General features: G+C 45.1%; 1 protein-coding gene across 3 annotated transcripts in view; it reads left to right on the plus strand.

The window, feature by feature from the left end:
• RPL31 (ribosomal protein L31) overlaps window positions 1-6,601 on the plus strand; it is a 492,543-nt gene that overhangs the window by 166,144 nt on the left and 319,798 nt on the right. The gene's annotated exons all lie outside the window — the stretch shown is intronic.

The raw sequence follows: 6,601 nt of genomic DNA on the forward strand, positions 1-6,601 counted from the left end.
TCCTCTCAGGCAGAGCAGACACTACGCTAAATCTTTCTGCACCTTCAGCTCAAGTAAAGTACCTGGCAGGCTCACGATGTTTCAGAATCAGACATTACAAAGAAAGCCTTGAACTACACATTATAGTTTCAGGTGGATAACGAAGTATCGCTCCCAGTCTGGGAGCGTTAGGTTGCTGGGGCAGCTGCAAACACATACACCTCTGACTGTTTGTGTGTTAGGGCAAAATTAAAATAATGCATCAAATTGAGCTCCTGACATTATTCAGTATAATCTGTGTTACGTGTAAGCAATAGCAGCCTACAGGCTAAATTCACTCTGCATGACTGAACCCAGAGGTTACCAATGTCTTTTAAAGGCATCTGCTGATGATAAAGCCATTAATATTTTATTCCTGCTCTATCTCCTACAGGAACTTTTCACCTTTTCTAAACTTGTTACAAATATCTTTAGTACTTTCGCCCTCACAGGAAAAGTTTTGTTTACAGGATGCAGTCATCAATAAAGCTAATTCGGCATGTTGTTTCCCCCAGCAACGGCTTCTTCATGTCTGACAATGGCAGTTACCCTCTGCAGCAAGTGCTCGTTATTCTCCCCTTCAGGGACCAGGAAAAAAAAGGCGGATTAATGCTTCGTGATTCATTTTCAAAAGGTGATACCTCTTTGAGCAGGGTTGGCAGAGCCTGCAGCGGTAATGCCTTCTCGAGGTCCTCACAAGAAATGACACCACATGGATGCTTGTGTGCACTGTGCTACACTGACAGTTAAAGATGGGCTGTCTGGATTTGGAGCACAAGTCAAGTTTCAGCATGCTGCCCAACCTCTCCTTTGGATTAGGAAGGAGAGGGGCTGGGGATCCCAAAAACTTTGGATGAAGAAGTTACTCCATGATACTCTTTACCTTCCCTCTTGTTTCTTACCAAGTCATTTCTGTTTGTCAGATATCCAACTCAAACATGGACAGTGGGAAGCACGGTAAGTTTTCCACTAAAGAAACAACATCAGGGAATTAACTCTGCACTCCAGGCTCCTCACAAAATTTCACATTTCTTCCACCATCTCTAGTAATGATTAATGTGCACTAGAGACAAGGAGGCAGGCGATGACAACAGCTTCCCAGCCATACCCGATCTCTTGGCACACACAACTGGGCTGGATGTACGTGGCTGTGTGAGATTGGCCCCACCTGCCTCTACTGATCCTTCTCCTCCCAGTCGGATGACCCAGCGCTCACACACCAGCCCTGCTCCATTATGCTCACAGCCACAGCTCACGGGTCTGAGGGAATAGATGGACCTGAAGGATCAGTTGGGACATGAAGTCAAGGTCTCTGCTGCTTTAACAGACAGTGGCATAGAAGCCTAGTGAGATTTTGCTTCCTTTGTATACATCAAAATGACAACACAGAGCCTCAGGGTAGGAAACCTCCTTGCAGTTTCCAGCCTCAGCCAGCTCCTGGACAACTCAAACTGGTTTGTCTTTGACTGCATTGTCTTCTGGCTCACTTCCTTCTCTGGATGTGAGATTCTCCCACTCCTTCATTTTCTCCAGTACAGATTTAGACAGCAATTATACTCCCTCACCTTTCTTAGGCTAAACAAGTTCCGCTTGCTGCCTGGGAGGTGGGCTCTTCATTCCACTCAAATACCAGCAGTCCCTCTCTGTACGTCTGCTAGATTTCCCAGTTCACAGCTGATGAGAACTGGAAACAAGGTGAGGTCTCTCCACAACCCTAGCCACCATATTCATGTATTTATTGGCCGCTTAGCTGGATTCGTGATGAATCAGGTGGTAGCTTTCTCACAGCCATGTTGGGCTTCTGGCTTACAGTTCTTCTTGAAAGCCTTCACATTATCCTTCTGGTCTGCTTACAGTCCAGTTACATACTTTCCAATGCAAAGTGTTTAAACCTGAAACAGTTCCAACTAGCAGCTGCAGAAAAGAGGCCCCAGAATAACAGAGGTATGAAATCTCTGCCAATACTACCTTCAGAACAGTAAAGGAGTGCACAAAGCAAATTTACCATGCTGTATTTTAAGCCCCAAATCCTTCAGTAAGAGGATTATAATAAAAAAGTATCACTATCTAATGAAGTGATTTTTCTCTTAACTGGCAAGCAATCATATGATAGACCCTTACATGGAGATAGCACAAATGCATGTAAGTTGTTTTCCATCAGAATGGCATTTCCAATAACCTGTTAAGTCAATCCAAACCCCACAAAACCCAATTACAATTTACTGCAGTACCTTGCTGTCGCAAAGACATGAATTTAAATGGTGTGCTGAGATTAAAACCTGATTATAACACTGTTATCACTGTTTGGCTTCCAGAAAAGTAAGATGATATTCATACTGTTTAGTAGTCAAGAGCAGTAAGGCAACATGCTGCCACTGCTTAAAAAGCAAGGAAAACCCACTTCTGCTCCATCTTTGCTATGCAGTCCTGTAATGCTTGACAGGAAAAAGGTTCAGCCTTTGAAAACTGATCCCAATTACACCTGAGAACAACAAGTGCATGTAATGCATGTGACTGAGATTCCAATGAGAAACCCACCTACACTGCTCACTGCGCTTGACCTTAGCCAAAAGGATGAGAACCTAAAAGCAGCCAAGCAAGAGCATACAAAACGGAGTGAATGGTGAGGAACTGTGAAAGTGGGAGTGGAAGCTCCTTCCTAGTGTTGCTCGTGTCTTGCTTGCTGCAACTCCGTCCCTAATCCCCTTCCTATCACACATCTCTAAATCTGTAATTTTAGTCATAAATACATACCCCGATGGGGTTTACAGCAAAAAGCTAGACTGAAAAGATAATGAAATGAAAACATACGCTGGCAGATGAAAGCAGCATGTGAAGTGGACAGAGGCATACAAATAAAGGTCTACTTTGGAGCCCCGTTCTCTCCAGAGTATTTGCTGAGTCTTCTTGCTGGCTGCCTTTTCACAAGTTCAAACGGTACAGCATCACAAAGAACAGTCAGAAACAAAGGAAACTTAGTAAGTGCAAAAAATCAACTCTTACTCTACAAAGCGCTTGGAGCAGAACGAGAGTAAAATAGGTGGATCCAAAGTGAAGCTATGCAGTATGGGAGATTTCAGATTTTATTTCCTGTAAAACCTTACTGAAAGACACTAAAAACGTAAAAGCAAAGATGTCAAATACAGAATACCTATGATTTCTCTTGTGAATTCCTGACCAACACACGAAACATCTAAGTTGTAGCTCATGCAATCTTGATGCTTCACAGTCACCACAAGTCATTTGTGATTGACAGAAACTCCCTGAGTTTTCTCAAAATTATGGAGAACGTTTTGCGTTCAAAACAGCCTGTCCCACCATTCTGACAACAAAAGAATCACAGAATCATTTAGGTTGGAAAAAAACATTAGGATTATCGAGTCCAACTCTTAACCCAGCACTGCCAACTCCACCACTGAACTATACCCCTACGTGCCACGTCCACACATCTTTTAAATACCTCTAGGGATGGTGACTCATCCACTTCCCTGAGCAGCCTGTTCCAAGGCTTGACAACCCTTTTGGAAAAGAAACTTTTTCCTAATATCCAGACTAAACCTTCCCTGGCACAACCTGAGGCCATTTCCTCTTGTTCTATCACTTGTTACTTGGGAGAAGAGACCAACACTCAAGTTATTTACAATCACAGAATAGTCTGGGTTGGAAGGGACCTTCAAGATCATCCAGTTCCAGCCCCTCTGCCATGGGCAGGGGCATCCCACTAGATCAGGCTGCCCCATCCAGTCTGGCCTTAAACAGTTCCAGGGGTGGGGCAGCCACAAATTCCCTTGGTAACCTGTTCCAGTGTCTCACCACTCTCATCGTGAAGAAATTCTTCCTAATGTCTTGTCTAAATCTGCCCTTCTCCAGTTTATACCCATTCCCCCTAGTCCTATCACCACAAGCCTTTATGAATAATCCCTCCTCACCTTTCTTGTAGGCTCCTTTCAGGTACTAGAAGGTCACTATAAGATCTCCCCTGAGCCTTCTCTTCTCCAGGCTGAACAAGCCCAGCTCTCAGCCTGTCCTCACAATGAAGGTGCTCCAGCCCTCTGATCATCTTCATAGCCCTCTTCTGGACCCATTCCAACAGCTCCGTATCTTTCTTATGTTGAGGATTCTGGAACTGGGCACGGGTCTCCAGGTGAGGTCTCACAAGAGAGGAACAGAGGGGCAAAATCACCTCCCGTGACCTGCTGGCCACGCTTCATTTTGATGCAGCCCAGGATTCAGTTGGCCTTCTGGGCTGTGAACACACACTGCCGGCTCATGTCAAGCTTCCCATCAACCAGCACCCCCAAATCCTCCTCTGCAGGGCAGCTCTCAATCACGTCATCACCCATCATGTACTGAAAATGGGGATTGCCCTGACCCAGGTGCAGGACTTTGCACTTGGCCCTTTTGAACCTCATGAGGCTCTCACAGGCCCACTTCTCCAGCCTGTCCAGGTCCATCTGGATGACATCCTATCCTTCCAGTGTGGCAACTACACCACTTGGCTTCGTGTCATCTGTAAACTTGGTGAGGGTGATCTCAATCTCGTTGTCAATATCATTGATGAAGACATTAAACAGCACTGGTCCCAGTACGGACCCCTTAGGGACACCACTTGTCATGGATCTCCATCTGGACTTTGAGCCATTGACCACTACTCTTTGAATATGACCATCCAACCAGTTTCTTATCTACTGTACTGTCCACCCATCAAATCCATATCTCTCCAATATAAAGAGGAGGATGTTGTGGGGGACCATGTCAAAGGCTTTACAGAAGTCTAGATGGATCACATCGGTTGGTTTACCCATGTCAGCTGCTGCGGTTACCCCACCATGGAAAGCCATTAAGTTGATCATACAGGATTTGCCCCTGGTGAAGCCGTGCTGGCTGCCATTAATCACCTCCATGTCCTCCATGTGCTTTAGCATAGCTTCTAGGAGGATCTGTTCCATGATCTCCCCAGGCGCAGAGAACTATTTCTGGCAGTTAGGGTTAGCACTGCATTTCCAGGTGTGCAACCTTCAGGGTTATTTTTAATTTTTCTTTCCACTTCTTTTTCTTCTTTTCCATGATTTCAAACAGACACCCGCAACAGATGCTTCATGCTTTCAGCCTGCCATGTGTATGATTTCCCATCGGCAGCTGCTCCTCTGGCAGGCACATAAATCATATGGGGAGCATGCTTGCTTCTCTTAACACCTCCCATAAAGCTTCAGCAACTTCCCTTCAACACAGAGTCCAGCATCTCTGGGGCCTTTAAAGTGACTGCCCAAACTGTTTTTCAGCTTTGCCCTCTCAGACATTGCCTTGCCTGGGTTTACCAGTCTGGAATTCCTATCAGTGGTGTTCTTCTTTTATGACTCAAAGTAAACACACATCTTTTCCCTTTCATTCCTGCCAGGACTAAAAGGGAAAGGGATGATTTTAGAGTAGCTAGCCCTGAGCGGTACCATTTCTGTGCCTGTTGCCACAAATTACACGGCTGCAGGCCTAATGCTGTTTGCTTCTTAAGGGAAATGTCTCTGACTGCATGGGCTGCAGGTCTTTTGAAATTGCTCTGGTGGCAACCAGATGAGGCACCCCGGGCTGCTGCCACACGCAGGAAAGCAAGGCGACAGCTCAGCTTCACACAACTGCATTAAAAGGCAACACCAAAGTCAGCTGCACACATCAGTGTGAGCTGATCTCCTCCTCCAGCCCGAGCACTGCAGGCTTTGCTGCTAATAGGATCATTTCCTTCTAAAACCTTCCCCGCAACAGCAGACCAGGAACATGCACAGCTAACTTAGGCTGAAAGGGAATTTTCCACCACCCACAAGCCTCTTTCTACCTTACATAAATCCTCTCAAGCGCAGCCCACAAAGAAACTGCACCAGCCTCTGCAAATGACACGTAACAAACCATTAGCCAACGTAAATCTTCAGTGCCCAACTCTGGTGTCCAGTTTCCTTTACACCCTCATTTAAAATAAGCACATGCTGAATTTACACTTCCTTCCAGGCACCTTCACATTGCTGTAATAGGAGGATGGGGGCTTAGTCTAAATCATGATAAGGCCATTAAGCAGAATGATCATTCACCCTCACTCTGTCAATTAAGGGATATCAGACGTAGGCAGATACACTGATGAGACATCCTTTTTTCATCTGAGAACGTAAGCTTCAGCAATCCCTATATAATCACTCTTTTCTCAGAAAACTTTCTGAAGCACAGACAAGATCAAAGGTGGCTTTCCCAGCCAACAAAGTTATTAACACCTCAAGGAAAAAGTAGTGTTACACAAAAGCCAGAGCTGTCTCATGGCTTCCTTGATCTGAGGACAGAGACAAGCGGTAGCAGCAAGGGGCTGTTCCTCTCAGTACAAACAGAGCAGCATCTAAGGATGAATAGGAAAACAACATGCTTATCTGTGCAAAATACGTACTTTCAGGCCACTTTTGAATTGCTACTTCTTTTAAGTAACAGTTCCCAAAATAAAAAATAGCACATTTATTCTAACTACAGAAAAATCTCTTCACGGCATGTGATCAGAAAGCAAACTAGTGACTTTACACTATATATGCTGAAGTTGAAAGAAAAGGGGACT

The sequence above is a fragment of the Phaenicophaeus curvirostris genome, chromosome 1, assembly GCF_032191515.1.
Source record: "Phaenicophaeus curvirostris isolate KB17595 chromosome 1, BPBGC_Pcur_1.0, whole genome shotgun sequence".
In the NCBI taxonomy this organism is placed as follows: Eukaryota; Metazoa; Chordata; class Aves; order Cuculiformes; family Cuculidae; genus Phaenicophaeus; species Phaenicophaeus curvirostris.